This window comes from Panthera pardus, unplaced genomic scaffold (genome assembly GCF_024362965.1).
Source record: "Panthera pardus isolate Hobbes unplaced genomic scaffold, ASM2436296v1 HiC_scaffold_22, whole genome shotgun sequence".
Classification (NCBI taxonomy): domain Eukaryota; kingdom Metazoa; phylum Chordata; class Mammalia; order Carnivora; family Felidae; genus Panthera; species Panthera pardus.
This window is the reverse complement of record NW_026526788.1, coordinates 66,492,434-66,519,219: the sequence shown is the minus strand read 5'-3', so window position 1 is coordinate 66,519,219 and position 26,786 is coordinate 66,492,434. Positions and strand designations below refer to the sequence as shown.

The 26,786-nt window shown below is 39.9% G+C and overlaps 1 long non-coding RNA gene across 1 annotated transcript in view; it reads left to right on the top strand.

Moving 5' to 3' along the window:
- Positions 1 to 22,374, top strand: part of LOC109272880 (uncharacterized) — a 60,439-nt gene extending 38,065 nt beyond the window's left edge. The window contains exon 3 of the long non-coding RNA XR_002082645.2: positions 22,295 to 22,374. This is a non-coding gene — a long non-coding RNA (uncharacterized LOC109272880). The remainder of the gene's footprint in view (positions 1 to 22,294) is intronic.
- The last annotated feature ends 4,412 nt before the right edge of the window (positions 22,375 to 26,786 follow it).

Here is a 26,786-nt window from a genome sequence, read left to right as displayed (position 1 = left end):
GGGGAGAGGAAATGGCTGGATTACTCAGCTCTGTATTTCCATCAACATGCAGAGAATAAAAGTGAAGGAATGAATGAAGGAACGAGCTCTCTCAAACACGACCCATGAAGAGAGAAGGGTACTCAGCTCTATTTTAGAGGGGAGAGTATTGCAGGAAGGTAGAAACAGTGTGAGAAGGGATGTGACTGGGCTCCTGGTGGAGGGCCAGGCACTATCACCCAGGGGCTGATTTCTCCAGAGAAAGAGCAGCCAGTGTATCTGTTTTGATCTCAAAGGCCAGAGTGGCACAAGTGGGGTTGGGCATGTTCCCCTCTCCAGGCTCTACCCCATTGCAGGTCAGAGGAAGATCCCTTGGGGAGGAGAAAGGGAAGTTGAGGTCTGGCTGTGTCCATAAATACAGTATGTTCTGGACAAGTCCTTTTTGTTTCCTGGGACCCCTTTTCATCATCACAGGACTGGAGGAAGCAGTCCATTCTGTGCTCCTCTGACATTCCACTGGGTGCACCTGGTGGCAGTGGGGAGAAAAGGCCTGTGGGTTTGGAACAGCGACCATAATCGGTGAAGTTTTTTGATGATGCCTTTAAAAAAAATTCTGGCAAGGGGCGCCTGGGTGGCTCAGTTGGCTGAGCAGTTGAGCAGTTGAGTGTCTGACTCTTGGTGTTGGCTCAGGTCATGATCTCGTGGTTTGCGAGCTTGAGTGAGTTTGAGCCTCCCCATCGGGCTCTGTGCTGACAGTGTGGAGCTTGCTTGGGATTCTCTTTCTCCTCTCTCTGCCCCTCCCATGTGCACACTCTCTCAAAATATACAAAGAAACCAAAAAATTTTCTTAAACAATTCTGGCAAATTGCTCATTTGTGTTTGTTTTAATATGTAATAATGTGTGTCTAGGAAACCTTCTAGGCACACAGAATCTTAGAAGATGAACCATGTTTGCCTTTGATTTTTAGTCTCCATGGGCATTACCTCTTCATTCCTGAGTGTGGGGAACCTCAGAGCCAGTGACTTCAGGGTCCCATCTAGCTCCCGAACCTCATGAGTTTTAAACAAAGTTGGAACAGATGGCTCCTCTCATGTCCCCCCCAAAAAGCCCACATTCCTGTTCCTTGTTTCACAATATTCTGATCTGAATGTTGTCCTTTGATGAGAAAGTTGAGGATATAACAAACTTTTATGGAATTCTATAGTAAATTGTTGAATTCAGGGACGCATCCTTCTTTGTTTGATATATTTCTTCCTGGCTTTCCTCCTAATACCCCTGGTAAATTCATCTGGAAACATCCAGGAAAAAATTACTTTCCAGATGTGTCTCTTCCCTAAAAGCATGCCATAACCCTTTTAGTGGAGGTCAGCTAAGCCAGTTGCTTCTTGATAACAAGTTGGTAAAAAGTCTGCAAGGACAATATTTATTTACTATTTTCTTCTCCTCCTCCATCTTTTCGTTCTCCTTCCCCATCATCTCCCCCTCCTCCTTTTCCCCCTACTCCTTTGGTCTCAGTAATTAGTTTTGTAATTGCCAGGCCTCTACTGGCTCCAGAAACAACTGCTGACCATTTAGAAGCATGCCTGGGTTATAGGGGATTACCAGATGTTGACAAGTGCCAGGATTATGTGGCAACAATAATGTATAATGTCTCTGGGGTCCCTGTGTGTAATTTGCCAGCTTTCCGGGGGCAGCCCTAACAAACTCCGGGAAGCTCTGCTCACTGCGAGGGGCCAAGGAGCAAGTACTCCCTTGGTTGCAGCCACTGGGAGAACACATCCGTTATACTGCCAAGGAAATTACTTGGTCCTTAAATCAGAATGCCATCTTTGTCCCCTGGGACTGGAAGGCAGGAGCTGCCGTCCTTCCAACTTTCATAGCCACGAGGACCTGAGACCCATTTAAAGGACTCTCAAGGACATGTCTCAGGCACTGCTTGTGACAGCTGGCGTCACTAACAGGAAACTTCCAGCCCAGAACACGGGCTTATCAGCACATTCAAATTCAAATTATCAGCACATAATTTGGGGAGGACCCACACCACACGAGAAGTGGGAATTAATCTGAAGGGGAAAAAGTATTTCTGCTTTTGCGTCTCTCTTTTTTTTTTTTTTTTAGGAAAACCAACTTTATTGAGGTTTAATTTACCTATAATGAAATGCACTCACATAAAGTGTACTATTTAATGTTTTGGTAAATATGTATACCCATGTAACCATCGCAGTCAACATACAGAACATTTTTATCATCCTCCATCATGCCTTCATGCCCTTGACATTCCCTGCATGCCCCTTACACCACTGCTTTTTGTCACTATAGATTAGTTTTACCTATTCAGGAATGTTAGATGAATGGAACAATGTGGTGTGTACTTTTGTTTCTGGCTTCCTATGCTTAGCGTCTGGTTTCTGAGATTCATCCACATTCTTCTGCGTATCAGTAGTTCTTTTTGTTTCTGAGCGGTATCCCGTTCTATAAATATACCATACTTTGTTATCCATTTACCTATTGATGGGCATTTGGGTTGTTTTCAACTTTGGGTTCATACGAATAAAGTTTTTTATGAACAGAAGTCTTTGTTATAGACATACGTGTTCATTTCTCTTCGCTAAGCATCTAGGAATAGAACTGCTGGATCATATGATAAATAGGAATTTAAATTTTTAACAAACTGCCAAATGGTCTCTAAAGTTTGTGTACCATTTACATTCCCACGAGCAATGCATGAGAATTCTTGTTGCTCCCTATCCTCACCCACACATAGTTTGTTAGTCCTTTTGTTGTTGTTGTTGTTGTTGTTGTTAAGATGTTTAATTATTTTAAAATAATCTCTATGCCCAACATGGGGCTCAAATTCACAATCTCGAGATCAAGAGTCACTGCTCTACGGACAGAGCCAGCTAGGTACCCCCGGTATTGTTAGTCTTAATTTTAGTCACTTTAGTGTATGTGGAGTAATGTTTATTGCTTTGTGGTTTTATTTGTATTTTCCTGAAGACTAATAACATTGAGCATCTCTTCATGTGCTTTTGGTCATTTACGTATCTTCTTTTGTGAGGTGTCTGCTGAAGTATTTGGACAATTTTTATTATTTATCTTCATGTTATTTTGTAAGTTTAAAAAAATCTAGATTTGGTCAAATGTATGTAGTATAAATATTTTATCCTGATCTGTTGTTTGCATTTTTAAATTTTTAAATTTTTTTCAAAGTTTCTTTGTTTATTTTGAGACAGAGACCATGAGTGGAGAGGGGCAGAGAGAGAGAGAGAGAGAGAGGGAGAGAATCCCAAGCAGGCTCTGTGCTAACAGCATGGATGTGGGGCTTGATCTCATGAAGTATGAGATCATGACCTGAGCTGAAACCAAGAGCCAGAGGCTTAACTGACTGAGTCACCCAGGTGCCCCTGTCTTTTTATTTTTAATGACCAGAAGCTTTAAATTTCGATTAAGTTCAATTTTCCTTTTTCTTAAATCCTTGCCCATCTCAGGATCACAAAGATCTTTTTTCTTTATCCTTTTTTTCCTAGAAGTTTTAGAGTTTTAAATTATCCACAGAAGTCTATGATCCATTTAAAGTTAATTTTGATATATGGTATGATGTAAGAGTCAAGGTACATTTCCCCCATATTTATATCTAGCTATTCCAGCAGTATTACTGAAAAGGCTATTATTTCCCCAAGTGAAGAACCTTGACACATTGCCAAAAATCAATTGACTATAAATGTGTGGGTCTATTTCAGAATTTTCTGTTCTAGTCCATTAATTTGTATGTTTATGCTCATACCACATGCTTTAATTACTGTCTGAAATGACATAGTCCAGCCCTTCTGTATTTATTCTTCTTTCTCAAAGTTGTTTAGACTCTACCAGTCTTTTGAAACTGGTTTCTGTTTTTTTAAATACAAACAAGACTCTTTGGGTTTTAATGGAGAATACATTACATCTGTAGATTAGTGCAGGTATATCTTCCATTTATTTAGAGTTCCTTTAATTTCAGCAGTATTTTATAATTTTTTTACAGGTTTTGCACATATTTTGATACATTTATCTCTAAGTATTCCATGATTTTTGATGATATTGTAGGTAGTATGTTTTTTATTACACTTTCCATAGACATAAAATTGATTTATATATGTTGACTTTGTATCCTACAAATGTGTTAGACTTACTTGTCAGTTATGGTAGCTTTTATATAGATTCCTTAGGATTTCTACGTACATAATTATGTCATCTGTGACTAAAGACATTTTTACTTCTTTTTCTAACTGTATGCTGGTTATTTTTTCTTATGTATGTATTTTGTCTTATCTCTTTAGCTAGGACCTCTAGTACAATGTTGAAGAGTAGTGATGACGATGGGCATCCTTGTTTTGTTCCTGATCTTAGGGATGAAAGCATTCAATCTTTCATCAGTCAGTATGATTCACAGATGGTTTTTTAAGATCAGGTTGAGGACATTCTCCTCCATTCTTAGTGTGTTGAGAGTTGCTGTTATGAATGAGTGCTGAATTTGGTAAAACATCTTATGCATCTGAGCAAGTAATATATGCCTTTTCTCCCTTATTCTGCTAATATGATAAATTATATTAATTTTTGAATGTTAACCTAACTGTGCATTCCTGGAAAAATGTCAAATTGTTCACAATTTATTGGCCTTTTTATACATTGCTGGGTAAAATTTCTTAATTAAAAAATAATTTTAATAATCTATTCACAGGGGATGTTGGCCTGTAGTTTTCTTTTCTTATAATATCTTTGTTTCTGGTATCAGAACAAATTGATATCATAAAATGACTTCAGAACTGTTCCTCTTGGGGTGCCTGGGTGGCTCAATTGGTTAAGTAGATACTTAACTTCAGTTGGTTAAGTAGATACTGACTCTTGATTTCCACTTAGGTCATGATCTCATAATTTGTGAGTTTGAGCCATGCTGACAGCGCAAAGCCTGCTTGGGAATTTTTTTTTCTCTCTCTCTTCTCTTCCATTCTCTCTCTGTCAAAATAAATAAATAAACATTAAAAAAAGAAGTATTCCTTCATTCTGTATTTTATGAAAATTTGTTTAATATTATATTACGTTGTTCTTAAATATTTGATAAATTTTATCATGAAACTATTTGGAGCTTGAATTTCCTTTATGGAAATGTTTTAAAATAGGAATTCAATTTCCTTAATATATATAGGATTGTTAACATTTTTTTTTAAGTTTATTTTTAAGAGAGACAGAGACAGAATGTGAGTGGGTTAGGGGCAGAGAAAGAGGGAGACACAGAATCTGAAGCAGGCTCCAGTCTCTGAGCTGTCAGCACAGAGCCTGATGCAGGGATCGAACTCACGAGCTGTGAGATTATGACCTGAGCCAAAGTCGGTCGCTCAACTGACTGAGACACCCAGGAGCCCCGGATTGCTAGCATTTTAATTTCTTGTGATGATTTAGTCTTTTTAGGGATTTTGTCTTCCTAGGAATCTGTTCATTTCATCTAAAGTGTGGAATTTAATGGCATAAAGTTTTCCACATTTCCTTTCTATCCTTTTAATATCTGTAGGATCTGTAGAAATTTCCCCTCTTTCATTCCTGACATCAGTAATTTGTGTCCTCTTTTTTTTCTTGATAAACTTGGAAGTTTATCAACTGCACTGGGCTTTTCAGTGAGCTAACTTTGATTATATTGTATTTCTCAATTAATTCCTTGGCCCTTTTCTATGCATTGGTTTCTGCTTGTCTTTATTTATTTATTTATTTATTTATTTTCTTAATTTTATTCACTTTGGGGTTAATTTGCTTCACTTTTCCCACCGTCCTAAGCTGGAAACTTACACCTTTGATTTTTATAGCTTTATTCTTTTTTTATATATATATTTTTTAAAGTTTATTTACCTATTTTGAGACAGAGAGAGAGAGAGTGTAAGCACAGGAAGGACAGAGAGAGAGAGGGAGAGGGAGAGAGAGAGAGAGAGAGAGAGAATCCCAAGCAGGCTCTGAGCTGTCAGCATGGAGCTTGATGTGGACCTTGAACCCACATGAACCGTGAGATCATGACCTGAGCTGAAATCAAGTCGGAGGTCAACTGACTGAGCTACCCAGGTGCTCCTTTATTCCTTTTTTTAACGTGAGCATTCAAAGTTATAACTTTTCCTGAAGTCACTTCTTTAATTGCATCATACATATTTTGATATGTTGTGTTTTAATTTTCATTCGGTTCAACATTTTTCTTATTTTTTTGGTGTGTTTTTTTTTCTTTGACACATAGGTTAATTAGAAGCATGTTGTTAAATTTTTAAATATTTAGAGATTTTTAAGATACCTTTTGGTTAATTTCTAATTTACTTATATTTTGGTCAGAGAACATACTCCCTTTAATTTCAGCCTTTTACATTTATTGAGTCTTGTTTTATGGTTTACCGTGTGGTCTGTTGTGGTGGATGTTACATGTGAAATTGAAAACAGTGTGCATTCAGCTGTTTTCAGTGTAATGTTCTATAAATATCTATTAGGTCAGGTTGGCTATAGAACAGAATACAGGATTGGATTAAGTCCGTTATTCTACTTTGGCCAGAAGCAACAATGTAAATGTAAATGAAGGAATTTACATTTGACTATACATGCTATAATTAAACCAGGGAGCAAAGCCAGCTTGAATCAAATGTAACACTAATCCAAATTTAGGGATCGTTCTTGATCCAATGCTTCCAGCTCATTCCTTGCTAAAAGGAACGGTTTCTTGGTATCAACATAATTTTTTCTTTTTTTTTGGCCACTGAAAGCAAGTAAAACAAGAGGTCCAAATTACTTACCGCTGGCTCTGATACTATAGAACTGTTATATTTAAAAATGGCTGGAGAAAGGGGTGCCTGGGTGGCTCAGTTGGTTGAGCATCCGATGTTGGCTCAGGTCATGATCTCACGGTCTATGAGTTGGAGCCCCGCGTCGGGCTCTGTGCTGACAGCTCAGAGCCTGGAGCCTGCTTCGGATTCTGTGTCTCCCACCTTCTCTGCCCCTCCCCAGCTCATGCTCTGTCTCTCTCTCAAAAATAAATAAACATTAAAAAATTTTTTAAAAATGACTGGAGAAAAAACCTACAACTTTTAGATAATATTACATTTTATATAGAGAATTTCATTTTATTCATGGCCATAATTCAGAAATCATTTATTATATGATAAAGAAATTAAAAATTATGGTCATAATTTTTATGTTATGGGACATAACATAAAAGTCCCCCCTTGTATGTTAGGGACTTTTTTTTTCCCTTGCTGCCTTCATGATTCTCTCCTTGCCTGAGTATTTTGTGAATTTGACTATGATATGCCCTGTTGATGGTCGGTTTTTGTTGAATCTAATGGGGGTCCTCTGTCCTTCCTGGATTTTGATGTCTGTGTCTTTCCCCAGGTAAGGAAAGTTTTCCACTATGATTTGCTCACATAACCCTTCTACCCCTATTTCTCTCTCTTCCTCCTCTGGGACTCCTATGGTTCTGATGTTGTTCCTTTTCAATGAGTCACTGATTTCTCTAATTCTTAAATCGTGCTCTTTTGCCTTAATCTCCCTTTTTTCTGCTTCGTTATTCTCTGTAAGTTTGTCCTCTATATCGCTGATTCTCTGTTCTGCCTCGTCCATCCTTGCCGCTGCTGCATCCATCCATGACTGCAGCTCAGTTAAAGCATTTTTAATTTCATTCTGGCTATTTTTTACTTCTTTTATCTCTGCAGAAAGGGATTCTAATCTATTTTTGACTCCAGCTAGTATTCTTATTATCATGATTCTAAATTCTGGTTCAGACAAAAAATTATGGTCAAGGTAAGGAATTTCTTACCTCCATGTGTAGTCTAGAGTCCCATTGAAAATAACTCTTTGTGAAGGCACAAACTTCCAGTTATGAATAAGTTTTGGGATGTAGTGTAAAGCATGGTGACTATAGTCCATAATATTGTAGTGCATATTTGAAAGTTGCCAAGAGAGTAAATCTTAAAAGTTCTCATCAGAAGAAAGGAACATTTTGTAGCATTTTATGATGATGGATGACAAACTGACCTATCGTAGCAATCATTTCACAGTGTATGCAAATATTGAATCATTATGTTGTACTCCTGAAACTAATATAATGTTATAGGTCAATTGTACCTCAATAAAAAAATAACTCTACTAAAATACAACTTTAGGACATGTCAAATCTGATCTGTGATCAATTTTGTTGACTAAGTAAAATATATTCTGCATTAAATGATAATAGTGGTAATGGTGGCTGAGGAAAAGGAAGGAAGAAGAAAAGTAAGAGAGAGGGAATGAAAATCTACTCAGTCTTTTTTTTTTTTATTTAAGCAATTTTTTGCTTATGTTTAACTACTCCAAATTATACATGCTTATTTAAGGAAAAATAACAACAATATTTGGTAAGTTTATAGCATACACAAAATTAAAATATATGACAATGATAGCATAAAGGTCAGGAAGGAGTAACTGGAAACATACTATTAAAAAGATCCTTAATAAGTATAGTTCAACTATATTTCCACCTACTCCTTTTATTCTGAATCCTGTGTTGTGTGCATCTTCCCACAAAAAACTTGGATTAAAAATGATAGGCCATTTTGAAGACTGAGAACGTTAGATGTGGATAAACATAAATCCTGCAAAATCTTATATCATCTTAAGTATTTGAAGAGGAAACAGAATTTTTATTGTTGTTTGCGTTGACATTTTAAATGCTTTTATTCCATTTTTCCAAAGACTCAATATTCAGTCTTTCTTGAAGAGGGAGCAGAAAGCAGTGGCCATGGCCAGCTGCAGGCAGATGTCCCATTTAAGTTCTGGGATAATGGCTTACATAAATTGGACAAAATTAAAATTTTTATTAAAAAATTATATATACATACATATGTACATATACATGTGTATCGATACATATACTATATGTATACATGTACATAACATATACCTACATATATGTGTATATATATATCTAGTATATGCATCTGTATACATGTATATATGTATATATAATACATACATACATACATACCTACAGATACTTAAACATGTATATCTGTATGTGTCTGGCACTCTTAAGCACAAATCAATGAACCTTCACACACAGAAACGTCTTGTAACCACACACAGATGCAGAGCACTGCCAGTACCCCAGCTGGACCTTGTGAGAACCTTCCAGGTATCATTCCTTGAAGAGAAAGCACCATCCTGACTTCTAATTACATAACTTTGTTTTGTCTATTTTATATTAAGAGAAACATATAGTTTGTACTCTTTTGTGTTTGGCCTTTTCTACTTAATGTTATGTTTCTGAGGAATTTGTCTATAGTATATATGATTTCAGAGAGTTCATTCTCATTCTGTATAGGTAATAGAATATTAAAATTAAAATATAATTAAACTAAAAATAAAAAATATAATGTTTTATTTAAAAATATGTTTTAAATTATGGGTTTAAAAATTCATATTATACAAATACTATGTATATATTAAATATTTTTTGGAAAAAGTTTGAGGGAATACATCAAAGTATTAGCCCTTAATTCTACATTTAATTATTGTTATTATTTGCCTTTAATTATTTTTAATTGACTTTCTTCTATCTGCGCTTTCCAAATTTCTCTAGTTAACAGCTATTTGTTCAAAACAAACAAACAAAACCTCCTCATAAAATTAAAGACTTAAGCTTTGCCAAATTAATCTGGCCACAGATTATTGGTGCTTGCTAATATTTGACGACTCACCAAGCCAAGCCCGTACATAGCACAGAGAAAAACCAACTTTTTGAGTTGTTGGAAGCCAGTGAACAAAGGACTTATATGCTGGCCCTTGTAACCAAAGGTTTACTGCTCATTTTGAGTTCAGTTTGCTGAAGAAAAGTAGATCATTAGTCAAATTTTCCTGTCTAGTTATTATAAAAGGAAAATCTGCTCTTAAGATGTCATAATGTAGCATATGGGGAAAAAGCAAAGGCACACTAAACAAACAGCAGATTAAAATTGAGCTTCTGTTACAATGCCAGCAGTCGCTTTTGCTGCCTGAGTGCCATGATCATGGAGTTGCTTCTCTTCAAGAAATGGTACAAAATATTTACATGACTTAATTCCCTAAGCCCTCTTTTTTAAAAATGAGGAATCAGAATATATTTCTTTTCCTTCTATCTCCCTTAATATATACCATTTTACCAGCTTCTCTTTATTCCTAGAGTGTTTATTAACTTTACTCTGAAGCCTTAGTATGGAGGCTATGTCTATACATTGGACAGAAGCCATGACATACACTACTTCTTATGAACCTTTTCTTCTTATGAGCACACAGGCCCTTTAAAATCTATTCCAACAATCTCCAGCTGTCTTCCAAAAACACTCATGTTGATAGTGTTGCCAAGTCTTCTTTGGGAGAAAATTTTCTACAGTCTAATATATTTGAGAAATCCCAGGTTACAACAATTTGAACAGGTTTCTTTCTTGTAGTGTTTCTAGAACCTTAAGTGAATTGTGATGCTCTAAGTGGCTGAGGATTTATTATGAAGCATTTCCTAATGTATGTGACCAAGGAGACACTGTGTGTGTGTGTGTGTGTGTGTGTGTGTGTGTGTGTGTGTTTATGTGAAACGTATGTTAGCATAGCATGGATTCTAAGAACATCTTTTTAAAAAAATTTTTTTAATGTTTATTTATTTTTGAGAGAGAGAGAGAAAGAGAGAGAGAGAGAGAGAGAGCACGAGCGGGGGAGGAGCAGAGAGGGAGACACAGAATCTGAAACAGGCTCCAGGCTCCGAGCTGTCAGCACAGAGCCCGACGCGGGGCCTGAACTCACAAACCATGAGATCATGACCTGAGCCGAAGCTGGACGCTCAACTGACTGAGCCACCCAGGTGCCCCTAAGCACATCTTTTTTACATGTTGATTTGTGTCACAAAACTCCAAAGCCTACAAGACTTGGACAAAAACTACAGTTGAGTAGGGTCTGTGACACAAGGGGAAGGTGGGTCTTTCTGAATTGGGCAGACATTTCTCAACTCCAGCTGATTGTTGCAATGCTGGAGTGCAGCTCCAGGAGTTGTGAAGCTTCTGATTTGTCAGGTGAAGAGAGAAACCTAGGTTTTTATATAAAATGTCTTAAGTTTTAGGTGGTTGGAAAATGATTTGAGTGTTTCTTAAAACACGGTGTGGCTCACACAAACGGGCTTGCCAACTAGATTGACCCATAGGCCGATGATTTACAAATTGTGAAGAGGCAATGCATCCATCACTTTACCACCTGGTGCTTTGTGCTATCGGATGTATTTCAGTTTTCATGGGTGATATTTAAATTGTGCATTGTATTACATAGGCTTTCATGTATGTAATGATAATAATACTCATTCATTCATTGAATAATACCTGTTATGGTGTTAAGCACTCAAATCTAAGGTATTTAACTGAGTCTGGGCCATAGGAAGTCATGTATCAACTACATTTTCAGGTGAGGAAATAGAGAAATTAAAGAAATTAGGTGTATCATTCATGGTCAAAAGAAAGTGGTAATAAGTGGGCGGGCTTGACAAGTCTGGATGCTTTATCACTAATTCTGTGTTCATATTTCCTGTCTTCAACTGGGGAATTTATAATAGATAGAATGTAAATTTGTTGAGAATGAAAACCACATCTTCTACTGGACAACTGACTATTTATTTACAGGAAAGAATCCTACAACTGAACACATAGTTGGTTCTCAAAAATCCCTCTCTAATAAATTTTTAATGTATTATTGAAGTAGTGTGGAGTAGTGAAACAAATCACTTTAATTCAAGTCAAGAAATTTGATTTTGATATATAGCTTGTCACTTACTGGGCTTTTCCCCGAAGTGCTGTAGACCTTAATCCATAAAGTAAGTGTGTTGGACTAGAAACTCAATGGGTTCTTTCTAGCCTTAAAAAATCTATAACTCTGATTGATCTATGTTGTTGTGGAGATCAACCTGGGAAACTATACTTTTGGTCTGAGTTTGCCAGTGGCGATGTTTTAGGACAATTCCCAGTTGCGAGTAACAGAAACCAAAACGCCCCCGTCCCCTCAATTATCTTAAGCCAAAAAGAATCGTACTGGTTGAGAACTGCAAAGTCTTGGGCTCTTGTTAGCTTCAGGTGCAGCCTGGAACAATGACCCATCTTCCTCCTTCTCTCTGCTCAGTGCTGTGCTCCTCCAAGTGTTGGTTTCATTCTTATGCTTCTGAAGGTCACCGTGTCTCCAAACATTACAGCATGTTAGCTTCACCTCCAGCTGGAAAGAGAGAACTTTGTCTCCTCCTCTTCCCTCTTGCAAAGAGACAAATATTTAGAGTCAGGGTCTCATTATATTAGGTAAGTTTGAATTCCGTTCTCCGAAGCAGTCACTATAGCTAGGAGCATAGGATGTGTTGATAAGATCAACCAGTAGTTCTATATTCTGGCTTCACAGGTGAGTCACCTAGAGTTGTTAAAGAATACTTATGTTGCTTCCATATCCTAGAATTATGACACAATATCTGGGAATGAAATGTGAGCATTAGCATTTTCTTTTTTTTTCTTTTAAATGTTTACTTATTTTGAGAGAGAGAGAGTGAGCATGAGTGGGGGAGGGGAAAAGGGAGAGAGAGAGAGAATCCCAAGCAGGCTGGATGGTTAGCATGCAGCCTGATGCTCCCATGACCCTGGAATCATGACCTGAGCTGAAATCAAGAGTCACACACTTAACTGACTGAGCACCCCCCCTGCCCCACCAGGTGTCCCTCAAAAAAACCAAAAAAATTTTTAAAAGTTTATTATTTCAAGAGAGGGAGTGCAAACATGGGAGGGGCAGATAGAGGGAGAGAGAGAGGGAGAGAGAGAGAGAGAGAGAGAGAGAGAGAGAGAGAGAGAGAGAGAGAATCCCAAGCAGGTTTGCTGCTGTCCGTGCAGAACCTGACATGGGGCCCAACCCCACAAACCATGAGAACATAACCTGAGTCCAAATCAAGTGTCGGATGTTTAACTGACTGAGCCACCCAGGTGCACCCACCCCTTTAAAACAAAAATTTCTTTTCTTCTTGAGAAAACATTTAAGTTCTACTCTCGGCAAATTTCAATGACCTAATACAGTGTTATCAGCTATGAATGATCATCATGTTATACATTAGATCTGCACACCTTATTTGTCTTCTAACGGAAAGTTTGTACCTTTTACCAATCTCTCCCTATTTCTTTCAACGCTTAGCCCCTGACAATCACTTTTCTACTCTGTTTTTCTGCTCTGTTAGGTTATAGGTGATCCTATGTGGTGTTTTTCTTTCTCTGCTCTTTTGACCAAGTTTGGATAAAGGACAGACTCTTCTTCCTACTTTCCGTAGGCAGATTAAAAATGAAGGCTGTGGGGTATGTCTAGACCACTTACCTATTTAATCCAAAGAGATAAAAATTAAACATGAAAGTTAAGAAAGAATCTTGCCAGAGTCCCACACTGGGTCCTTATCCTCTGATCCTTTGGTGACCACTGATCATTGCCCCTGCTCAGGATTGGAAAATTGAGACAGGCTGGCAGGGAAGGAGGTCTGTGGCAAAACACTCTCACCATAAAGTGGGTCAGCATGGTACATTACAGGGGTTCAAGTAACTCTCAGGCACTGTGGTTGCAGACCCTAAGCTTTGCCTCTTGCAAGATTAAATAATACTAACATGTTATAAGACTTAGCAGCTAGGAGACTGTAATATCCTTTTGGTTCACCTATAAATTGTTTTTTTTAATGCCATTTATTTTTGAGAGAGAGAGAGCGAGAGCGAGAGAGCTCACGTGTGCACACATGTGAACGGAGAAGAGACGGACAGACAGGAAGACAGAGGATTAGAAGTGGGCTCTGCACTGACAGCAGAGACCCCAATGTGGGACTCAAACTCACAAACTGTGAGACCATAACCTGAGCTGAAGTTGGACGCTTAACTGACTGAGCCACCCAGGAACCCCTAAATTGGGTCTTATAAGTACAGAAATCAGTATGTGCTCAAATATAACCTAATTTGGGTGCTGACACCTAATAGAGAGCCACCTGACAATATGTATGAGATATAGATCCTCATCATAAAGATAATAAAAAATTGGTAAAATAATAGTGGCTAAATGAACGTATTAAAAGTTAATGAAAATTGATAAAGTAATATGGCTAAAAGCAAATACGTATTGACACTGATCAGAATGTTTGGACTGCACCTTGCTTGTATTGGACATATAAAATGACCCCCAATGAGTCATGTCCTTTTATTCCTTCCCGTTGTGTGTGTGTGTACAACTAGTGATTTGCTTCTAGCCAATAGAATATGACAAAAATGAAGTGACTTTTGAAGATGTAATTAACATCCCAAATCAGTTGACTTTGAGTTCATCAGAAGGGAGATCATTCTGGGTGGCCTGACTTAATCAGGTGAAATCTCTTAAAAGAGAGACTGGGGCCTCTCCCTGAGATTAGAAACTCTCCTGCTTATCTTGAAGAAGCAAGCCACCATGAGGTCTACAAGTACAAGGAAATGAATTCTGCCAACAACTGAGGGAGCTTGAGGAGATCTTTCCCACTGTGGCCAGCATGTTGACTGCAATCTTGGGAGACCTTGAGTAAAGGACTCAAATAAGCCATTCCCAGATTCCTGCCCCAGAGAAACTGTGAGATAATAAGTGGGTGTGTTGTAAGCCTCTAGTTGGTGTAATTTGTTATGAACAATAGAACACTAATACACTACCCTTTCTCCTGTGAAGATTTCTTACAGTGTAATAATGGGTTGTTTTATTTTGGGTTTGGGGAGGGGGTTGGTGTAGCACTGGTGCTTTCCAGTATTTTCATATCTTTGATATCTGAGGCAGAAGACCATTTAGCATAAGCTTGGTCAACCAGGATATTGCTTGGAAATCTGATCACTACTGACATGGCTAGCTTTAAAAGCCAAAGGAAAGAAGCAAAGACACCTAGGTCATAGGGGGCACTTATGTGATTTACATATACTATCTCACTATATCCTCCAGCAACTTAAGGATACAGTAACCAAGATGTAGAAGGGCAAAGCCACTTAATGAGGGCCATTTAGCTGTTAAGAAAAATTATTGAAAACATAACTGTGTACCGTTTTGATGTCTAACTGGTCCACTCAAGTATTATTTCATTCTTTGGGCAAATGTATCTTTGCATGATGTATTAATTTTCTTTCCTGTGTTGACAAAATTAATTTCCTTGTGGTTGTAGGACTGAAGGTCCCAGCTTCTTGATGGATGTTGATTGGAGGTTGTTCTCAGCTTTTAGAGGCCACTTGCAGTTTCTTATTACATGGGCTTTATGAACATGACTGTTTACTTCGTCAATCCAGTCAGATGGGAATGACGTCCCATCACCTTTGCCATATTCTGTTAGTTAGAAGCAAATATCAGGTCCTGCCTTTCTTCAAAGGGTGATGGTTTGTCTCATTAAAGACTTGATCGAGGCCCCCTTTAGTAAGGCATTAATTCTCTGTTTGCAAGCTTGCTTCCTTTACTCTTTGCCATTCTTAAGGTTAAGTTTCTGCAGTTTTGTTGGTTCCTTGGAATTAGCAGAGAAACAGTCAGGTCTAGAAGTCAGAGAGCTCCTGCTCAAGATGTTGTGTGGGTTTGCATTGCTTGATCTTCCAGCAAAACCTAGTTAACAGTAAGTTATTGATACTCCAATACACTGCTTTCTTGAAGTTCAGGGGCTCACCCCGAGGTACTCTGGACTGGTGGAGTAAAGGGGATTGGGTAGGAGAGGTGGGGAAAAGAGGGTTCTGCAAAGAGATGAGGCAGAATGGATCCAATTTGGGGGAATCAGGTGAATTCCTTCAACTTAGAGACAAAAAGTCCATATTAATTTGCATGATTGTTTCCCTGTGAATGAAAAATACTTGAAAGTAGATAAGCAGCTATTTCATCTGGGCTATTGATTAAAACAGCATTTTTATTAATATATCATTTCTATTTGAGTGCATAGCTTTTTCAGTCTGACATAGATTGAGGATTCAGCATTCAAAACTTGTCATCTGCAGGTTTCTAGGTCAAGGCTCCCCAAATCCCCGAGAAGGGCAAGGTAGTTGAATGGGAAGAATCCTGGGTTTTGTAGACAGATCCGAGGTTGTATTCCAGCCTGCTCTTGCTATCTCTGTGTTATTCACTGAGCAAATTACTTCCCCCCTTTGAGCTTCAGATCCTTAATTTGTCAAATGAGCTCAATAATGCTCAAATTAAAGATCAAAAGAGTGGGTATTTGTAAAAGAGCTTACAAAGGACAAGTGCTCTATGTATGAGGCACTATCAAATGATCAAATTATAGTAGACTTTTCAATGACGTTTGGGGTAAAGTCAAAGGATGTGGTTATTTGAGCATGCCCTATAGAAAGCCACCACACTTCCTTGGACCCTCGAGTGCTAGACAGTAAGGACGTTGACCTGTCCTAAGACAGTAGTGCTTATATTTTACATGTTTTGATTTTGAAAAAAAATTACTGCAAAGCTCTGCAAGGCTGTAAACAAAAAAATAATCCTTGGACTTCAGAGAAATTACCATAAACATATAGTAGAAAAACAGGTGCTATTTGGGGGGATAAAACTTTACTTGTTGATGGACAAAAATTATCTGCAGACACTGCAGGAAGCTACGTATAATATAGCAGTTTTTGCCATGAAATGTTAGCAGAACTTACCCTCCTGTTTTCAGAGAATTTTTGCTTTGAACACAGAATCATGAGCAGGTGTAGAATGAAAGCCCTGCATTGATTTGCTCCCATGGGACCAGGGTGGTCGCTGATAGTCAAAGAAGGGATTCTTTAATATCCCCTTCCTTAGCTTTTGTTCTACTTTCTGATGAATTTGGCCACAGGAAAGCAGTGAATCTTGCTGTCTTTGGATATAACTGATTTCAGTATGAATTAAAGAATTCAGCCTACAGAAAAAGGGAGACAAGGAGAGAAAAATCTTATTAGGTTCCTTTTCTTCATTCTAGGAGGGCTGAGACTGGGGTCTTCCTGCCAGCACATCCTTGGTGGCTTTGTCCAGTTGATTTTTAAATAACTCGGGTGATTGTCCTCTTATTTCTCCAGGGAACTCATTCTACCATGTAATGGAACTGACTTTTAGGAAGGTCTTCTTGAGATAATAATATTGTGTACAATTTCCTCATACATTTCCTTTTATTCAATTTTATTCCATAAAGAAATCACTAAGAATTAAAAAGAGAGAGAGAGAAGAGTCATGAGGAGATAGACTGGGTGGGTGTGGAGTAGTTGCTGGCTGGTAGAGGAATGAGAGCAAACAAGGGCTGTGCCAGGAAATGCTGACGGAAAGACTAGTTGGGGGGCAATGGCCCCCAGAATGGATCTGAGGAGGCAGAAGTGGCTCAGGATCAACAAAATTTCCTTCTTAATAATGAGCTCTTACTAAACGAGACTATGCCTCAAGATGTTGATTTCCGTAATCTGTATGGATTTGGTCAATTTTTAGGCTGCTAACTTTAAATCGATGTTTAATCCATTTCAAAACTCCATAGCTATTCATGCTAATCTCATAAACCCAAGTTTTTAACACCCATCCCGGGAGGTCAGGGGAATGAGGGTGAGGAAGATGGCGTTACTTTCCTCCGTGTTGTGACTTAGACGCTGTTTTCCCTACAGACCCAACCCGCCGTCTCCTCCCTCATTCACACTCCCAGTCTGCTCTGTAGTGGAAACCGGGCTTACACAGTAGTGGATCTGAAGTAAACACAAGAGGGCAGACAAGTAGCACACAAGTGGTGTGTCTGCTGTCACCAGAGCCAAAACAGAACCAGACTCATCCCCCATCCTGTCGGGGCAGTTAGAAGCACAGATTCCAAATGGAATTCCGGATCCCAGGTGTGGAGAGGATAAAGGTCTCACATGACATTCTTAATTTGTAAAAAGACATACACAAATTGGAGAGATATTCAAAGCACTGTTTCTTTATATCGGCCAAAGATAAGCGTGATTTAAACATTCAAGCCTTGCTCCATGTTCCATAGTTACCAGACCACAAATCCAGCTGTTTAACACACTCCAGTGACTAGCAATTGTACTTGGAATAGAATTCAAAATTTTCTATATGAGCCACAGGACCTTTCCTGATCTGGTCCATGTTTGGCTCTCCAACCTCATGTATGGCTAATGTTGCCTGTGTCCTAGTCACATTGGCCAGTGTCCATTTCCTCAACTGTGTCACCCTCTCTATGCTAATGGGCCTCCAGATGCTGCCAACCCCTCTGTTTTTCTGATTAATCCCTACTCACCTCTTAAATCATTGCTTAATTGCCCCATCTCCAGAGAAAATTTCTCTGCCCACCTCCCTTCCCAGAGGCTGGGTCTCTGCCATGAACTCTCACAGGACTTGACCTCCAAAGCGGGTATAATGAAACACATAATCACATGGGTTTACATGTAAGCATGTCCACTCCACCGGAGTGTAAACTCCATGAAGACAGAGACCTAGGGCCTGCTAGTGTCTTGTGCATACTGGAAACATACTCTCTTCTGTAGGGAAAATGACTGTGTAGGTTATAGCCCATGCTGTAACAGCAAGCTGTGACCCATCTGGGAGTGGCCAAGGAATAGCCTCCATGATCCAGGGACTTGCAGGTGGTTTTTCAAAGGGATTAGAACAATTAACACTGACTGTTTAAACTGAGTAAAGGAAATATTTTCCAGTTGGAAACTAGCTTGCTGCCAGTTTAAGTCATCCAAGAAACTCTCCAAGGGTCTCACAGGTGCCTTTTGGCGGGTTCCCAGGCTTTAGCCAACATATGCTCAGAAGCATACACCCCTCTGTGCACCTCAAACATCCTTACAACGTAATTACCAATCTCCTTAGTATTTTGTTTCCTCTCCTGTTGTGCTTTCCTTGATGTGTGTGTGTGTGTGTGTGTGTGTGTGTGTGTGTGTGTGTATACTCTCTAAATACACACACACACATATGCAGAAACTGAAGGAAGTTATGTATAACAAACATGCATATGTGCTTTTTTTATGATTTAAGTTGTTAACTCACTGAGAAGGGAATACATCTCTGTTTCTTCTCAGCAGCCAGTTCACTGTTAAATAATGCTAACAATAATACTTAAGGATAACAACCAAAGCATATGTCTTGGGGAAATTAGGAGGCTCCTAGAGAACCTTTTTATTTTTCTTACACTGTGGATAGCTCACTGGGATATTTAAGTCCAAGTTAAATGTGGATAAGAAGAGTGAAGAGACACACAGGTATTACATAGATAAGCACAAATCACTGATATTCCAAAAGCTGTATCATTCAAAGACATAAGTGGAGGGAACTGGTGAATAGAAAGCCCAGTGGCTGTAGGAGTCACTGAAACAGAGGATTATTTTTCAGTCATTGGGGGTGGGGTGGGGGAGGGGAGAGAAGACTGTTCCAGAGGCATCATTAGGGAAAGGGATCATGAAGAGTTGAAAAAGTAGGAGTAAATAGTGTTATCTGAGAGAAAGACAGGGGGCCTGAGGAATGTATGAGCAGGACTATGATACCATCAGCAATGTGTTGTGTTAGGGTTGAGTTGGTGAAGAGCTTCCTATATGGCCTCTGCCAGTGTTGGGGCCACAAGAAAGTGGTGGACACAGAAGCAGGAGCTCACATTCCCAACTTTTCTGTAAGTCTTGAGTAGGAACACGAAGAGGTCAGTAGTGGATGATACTATCATGGCCCAAAGTGAATTATCAAGGGTTTAAGACCCATGAGCCCAAGAGGAGGGGATCAGGAAGTACAAATCTGATATTTGGAAACAGTCTTGCTCTGTATCCTCATCACACATGTAGTGATCTTTGGGTCCATCCTCTCCTGATATCATTTGGTTTTGTACTGACCTCCCAATGGGGCAGCTCTGTTTTCAGGCCGGGCTGCTTATTGCAGAAATCCTGTGGTGGAACATCAAAGAAATCATAGCACGCCTCTCTTGGAATCAACTACAACAGTGGAGTTTTCTTTACTTTTTCTTCTTTCAATGCTACAGTTGTTTGAACAAACACTGGTTATTGATGATGCAGGTGGCCGGCTTCATTCCCTGCTGTGTGCTTTAATTAGCTTCCTTTCTGGGTCATGTCTTCGGCTTCCTGTTGGGTGTTCCTGAATGCAGGACCATGTGGGTGGTCTGGGAGGGCTTCTGCTTTTCCTTACTGGACTCTGCAAAGATTATTGTTTTTAAAAAGATGTTTGAGATCCATGGAATTATTTTGCTCTTTCTGCTCTCTGAAGTATATTCATGATCATGCCTGTTCCATTATTTGTTGATTAAAAAACGTAGGTGCATAATGTTGAGCCAGGATTGAGTGGAAGAAAAATCAGATTCTTTCCAGTTTTTTAAAAATTTAGCAGGAAGCTAACCAAGGGAAAATTGTGGTGTCTTCAATTTAGCTGTTAGGTAGGATAACAGAATGGAAGATGGACAAGAATAGATTTGAATCTGTGCTTCGCTACTACCTAACCAAATGACCTTGAACCTGTCATCTTGGCTTTAGTGATCACTGTTTTTTCAACTGTAAAAAGAAAAAAAATACATTAAATGGACCAAATCTAAGGTCCTTTTTGGTTCTAACATTCCAGGTGGATATGAGACACAAACTCTAGAGGCTTATAGAGAGAAGGAAGTGTTCTAGTCCAGTGGGGGATTTGATTTTACTAATATAAGGATTATTAAAAATTGGAAAGTCACAAGGTGATATCCTTCATTTTCCCTTATGGAAAGGAGTCTCACCCATGAGGTTCCTGTGTGCAAGAATATTACACAAGGCAAGTAAAAGAGAAAACAGGAGAGACAAAAAGGTACTCTACAGAGTAAGCACAAGTTATTTTATTATAATTTGCTCAACTATGTAAAATAGACAGTCATCTCCACTAGACAGATAAGAAAACAGAGCCCTAGAGGGCTGAATGAGGCTAAGTCGATTGCTCTAGATTACAAGATACACAGCAAGTGAGTTGTGTATTTCTAAATCTTTCTGATTCCGAAGTCTTTGTTCCAAACCTCCATTTAAAATAAGATAAAACACTACAAACAACAAGAACAAACTCCACCCTCCCAAACTTGGATTTATTACAAACATTAGTGCAAGTGATTCTATAAAGGATTCTGAGTGATAGGCAAGAGGAGAGAAATGTTTCCCCATTTTTGTAGTAGGGAAGATTCCTAAAGATTGCCTTTTAAGAGATTTTTTCCAAGTATCCATCATACATTCATTTCATTATTTTTTTAAGTTTATTTATTTATTTTGAAAGAGAGAGAGAGTGTGCGTTGGCAAGCATACACATGAAATGGGAAGGGCAGAGAATGGGAGAGACAATCCCAAGCAGGCTCCACACTGTCAACAAGGAGCCAGATGCGGGGCTAGAACTCACGAACCATGAGATCATGGCCCCGACCGAAACCAAGAGTGGATGCTTAATCAACTGAGCCACCCAGATGTCCCAATTAATCTTGTTGTTGATGAAGCAGATGACTTTCCAGTGGGATCATATCATCATCATCATCATCACCATCGTCGTCATCATCATTATATGGGAGGTGGAGTATATGAACACAGTTAGTTGACCCTCATCTGTGGAAATTGCCTTCCTTTGCTGCTTAGACAAATGCAGATAAACTGATATTCAACCTGGGACAAGGAGTTGTCAGTGAGGGGGAAAAAACGTTTCCCTTCCTCCCATCTAGATTCTTTGGCTGGTCTAATAATTATATAGACATAAGGCAGATTAATAGGAGAAAATCAAATTTAATTTCATATGTAGGGGGGCCCATAAAAATATGAGACTCAAAGAACTGGCTGAAGTAGGCATCTTTTATACTTTTTAGGCAAGGAAACAAATTTGTGAAGAATTGATGAAAAAAAGGTATTTGGGCTTGAGATAGCTAATTAGTAATGAGGTAACAAGGTTTGTTTATAGAGCCCTCTCAGCCCTGAATTCCTTGTCTCTGGCAATAAGGATGCCTTCCATCCTCTTGATATAGGGAACGTACATTCACATGGGAGATTTATTTCCTGCTTTTAGGAGGACAAAGGAGGTCAGAGTGTCCTTCTTGAATCAGCTGTTTCTCAAGTAACTTTAATTCAAAGTAATCAATATGCCGATGTGGTATATTTTAAGGTGGCTATTCTGCTCTCCTTTACCAGTGGATGATGAAGATTCTGACTGCATAAGGAGGAGTTTGGAAAAGGGCATGTTCTAAAGCCTACTTGTTGTGACTGTGTAGAAGGCACAGATCCCCTTGCTCCCTAGCAAGTTTGCCAGGATGTGCCCTCCAGCTGGCCCTGACTTCTGACTCCTCCACAGGGTCTGGCTTGAATGGAGAGCACATGGAAAGCACACGGTTTGGTCTGTGCCAGCGATGCAGGGAAAATGCCACATCCCCAGAGGTAAGGAGACTTCAGGGGCCACCCCATGCTTCCTACTTAGCTTTTAGGCTTAATGTGATGCGCGGGTTCTTAGTCTTCAGGGAGCATGAGGATGCCCTGGAGGGCTTGTTAAGACAGATTGTTGGCCCCCCTCCCAGAGTTTCTCATTCAGTAGTTCTGGGATGGGGTCCCTATTTTGTATTCTGAGGTGTTCCCAGGTAATGTTGAGAAGCACTGGTATGCTAAGTAAAGGATCCCTGGCTCATTTGGTGTAGGAAGAGAGGTTTCATGTCGGGGTGTGTAAGTAAATTGGAGGCACCAGTTTCCATCCAGAGTAGCTCCAGCTGAGTAGAAAACAATCACGCTCATGTCAAGCATCAAATCTTATGATGGCCTCACTACTGCCGCCTTTCCCTTCCAGGGACCAAGTGCCTCAGCTGCACACCCCAGCATTGTCCCGAGTCCCTCACCTTATTCCTACCCCACCTCCTACCTGCCATCTAAACTAGCTGGATGACTAGTGATAATCTCCCATGATTGCCCTTAGCTGAGCAGAGCTGTCCTGACCTCCCTTTGGGCTATGGCCTATGACCTATGACCCATGACCCTTTCCCTCTCCCGTGGCCTTTCCATAAATAATTCCCAATGATTCAGGGGCACCTGGGTGGCTCAGTTGGTTAAGTGTCCGTCTTCGGCTCAGGTCATGATCTCGCAGTTCATGAGTTCAAGACCTATGTCGGGCTCTGTGCTGACAGCTCAGAGACTGGAACCTGCTTCGGATTCTGTGTCTCCCTCTCTGCCCCTCTTCTGCTCACACTCTGTCTCTCTCTCTCAAAAATAAATCGTAGAAAACATTAAAAAATAATTCCCAATGATTCCATAGAAGGCAGAGTTTAAAATGCAAACCTAGAACAGCTCTAGAAATTAAAAGTGAGTGTGGAAAAGTGACTCTGCTTTATTTGTCAAACATATGAAATCCCAGAAAGACAATCCCACAGCATCTTAGCAACTCTCCTCCACGTAGTGTAGATAAAAATAATGCCTGAATCACAGGCCCTTTTCCTGAAGCTTGAATGTGAATAGAGAAAGTGCCAAATATTACATTGTCTGGAAGACATATCACAAAGCCAACTCACAAAGCCTTGGTGACTATAACAAAAGGCAATTGATATGAATAGCAAGAAAGGGGAGTCATTACTACCCAAAATATCTTGACAGGTGAATGCCGCTGACCTTCTGATGCAGAGTCCCAAAAATTGTAAAAGGGATGCAGACTCTTGAAAGAATGTGCTGTTGTAGTCAGCCTAAAGCAGCAGCCCTCTTTAGCTTTGACTATGTCACGGGATCCATGGCTCGGTCACCATTGTTCCCTCCGGAGCAACTGATATGTAGAAAGGCCATTGCTCCCAGGAGCCTGCTGAGCAGGACTGTCCAGGGTTTTCTCCAACTGGTCCCCTATCCAAGCTATCTATCTTCCTTTCTCATGACTCTTCCATTCCCTGGGTACCATTTTCCTCCTATCTTGGTTCATTTCCTAAAAGGCAATGAATGCACCATGCTGTGTGATTCACCCATCTTCTCTGTGGTCAAATCATTGTTTAGGTCCAAAGACACAGAATTTAGTTCTTTAAGTGGAGTAAAGTAATCCTTCGTCTGAGTTCCATTGTGTAAAATTAGAGTTTCTTGGACCACTTTGCATTGCATATAGGATAAAATGCAAAATCTTTCCATGGCTTGCAATGTCCTGAATAATCTACTTTGGCTTCTTTTTCGTGCAGCATCTCATGCAATCCTCCCATGTCTCACAAGTCGCTAGCCACACTGGCTTCTTTCAATTCCTCAAAATCAGGGAAGCCTCAGGGCCTTTGTTTATCCTGTTCTTTCAACTGAAAACAAGTGTTTCCCTATTGTTCATTTGTTCAGTTTCTACTCATCCTTCTGATAGCTTACGGACAGCTAAATGAAGCCTTGCAGAGTGGTTAGTATATGCTACATCGGCTGAATGCCTGGATTTGTATCTAATTTCTACTGCTTACAATATTTTCCCTTAAGAAATTTGCTTATATCTCTAGACTTTAGCTTCCTCGTCTATATAATGGGAATAATAATGGTAAGCACCTCAGAGTGTTGTTAAAAGATAACAGATAAACACATAAACCAAGGGATTCTGGGAAAATGGCAGTGGTGGCATAATATTGTAATTTCTCCACATATACCTCTAAAATTAAACAAAGCAATTAGATAGACCCTCCTCCCCCAACTCCCCAAATCCATAGCCAACACTGGCACAAAAGCTAATTGACAAAGTATCTTCATGAACCCGCCAACACTCCAAGACTAGAATTGTATCAACATCTGTGCTGGAGAAAGCAAAGGAGAGCAACAGGGCATCTGATGTATGCCATAATCTCCCAAACAAATAGATGGGCACTCACTGGAAATGTACTAGGCCAACTTGAGAATGATGGCTGGAACTGGAGGAGTTTTTAGACTCTGCTAGGCTGTGTGCAAGTGACAAGATCTGAAGGGCCTGGTAGTCAGGGACCCACAAGCCCTCAAAACTAACCAGACAAAACTCCCTTCCAAGACAGGGCCCCACCGTGAGTGGAAACTGCTGGGAATAAGACCCAACATAGCAGCACGGGATCAACAGAGACAAAGAAAAAAGAAAGTCCAGGTGAAAGAAGAGGAGAGACGGATTTTTAGACAGGGAAACCTATTGTGAACATTTCACAAAAGCAGCAGAAGAGGGGGCTCTAGAGCCATGACGTTAGGAAGGAAAAGCAACCAAATTCCTTATAAAAATGAACAACAAAAAGATTGAGATGGAATTCCATAAAAAGATGTTAAAAAAAAAAAGAAAGAAAGAAACTAAGGAGAAGAATAACATTTCTACAGACAATTGAAACATGCCAGAAAGAACATGTTTACAAAGTGGATGGGAACATATTCTCAAGTATAAAGAGAAAATGGGAGGTGGAGCTCGTCAGGGCAGAGATGGCACCTGCTGGTGGAGGCCTTCCACGGAGGGGGTCGTAGAGGGGGTTGTGGGTGTTTTCTAATCCTGTGCCTCAGGGAGAACCGGGCAGGGCCAGCTGGGGTGCCATGTCAGTCAGAGGCTTAGTGCCACGGAGTTAAATGGAGCAGTGATTGCCATCTGATGGAATCCAGAGCAGAAAGCACGATCTTGCATGGACAGTGGACCCGAGACTCTGGACTAGAGCAAAGAGTGTGGGGGCTGTGCAGAGTAGCGCAGGGTGAGAAATCAAGCAGAGCAGCGACAAGCAGGAAGTGATTTGGGAAGGTGTTCATGAATGCATGTGGAGCCTTTCTAGAACTCATATAATGGTCAATGTGTAGGCGGCCCGCAGGCAAGTTAAACTGGATTAAAGTTGCAGAGTGTGCGACAGCCTCCATGGAAGGAGGGGAACCTAAAAAGCAGAGAAGACATTTTGGAGCAGAGTAACTCCAGCAGCATAGCAGGGGCTTGGGACTGGAATGTGAGGGCTAACCTAAAGAGGTGAGTCCCAAGGTAGAGGTCACTGCCTCCTTAAATACCCTCTGACGACCACCCCCTATCCCTGCACCCCTCCTGCTCTAGGGCTCCCTCTGTGGCAATTACATCACCCTCTGGTGACTTTCACTGCTCCATTCCCCTAGTCCCACTGTTCTCAGGTCCTTCTTTCCCTGCTCACTCAGGCTTTGTGGTTCCATACTGATGCCAACCCTTTCCTTCATTGTACTTGGCCAGTAGCCTTGATCCTGCTAAATCTGCCTATAGGTCGATGATTGCTGGGTATCTTTTCCCAGCTCTGACTTTTCCTAGCAGGACCATCTGCTTTCTTGACATTTCCACTTACATATCTAAAAGAGTTTTCAAGTTTAACTCACCAAGACAACATTGATTTCCCTCCCTTGCCTACTCCTTCCCAGTCTTCCCCATGTTAACAAACAATGCCACATTACTAGTTACTCAAGCCACACGCTGATTCTTCTCTTTTCCTCAAACATTCCATTCCATCTAGCAATACACTGGGTGATGTCTTCCTTCAAAATACACACTGAATCAGTCTACTCCTCCTCTACCAAATACCCCTAGCACAACCCCACTATATTCCTAGCCTTGTTCCTACCTCCATCCATTTCCACACAGAAGCTGGAGGAACCATTCATAATATAAATCAGATTGTATCACTCCATTGTTTAAACCCTCCAGCATCTTCTGGTTGCGCTTAGAATAAAATCCTGAATTAAGCTTTTATGGGCCTGACTCATTTGCCTTTTGAACCTACTCATTCCCCCTTTCCACTCTCCCAGCCTCACAGACCCTCTTTAAGTAGCTGGAAGCTGTCAAGCTTGTTGTGACCCTTTAGGGCCTTTATGGCAAAGAAGGAACGAATTATATGTGCTGCAGAGAAGCAGTGCATGAT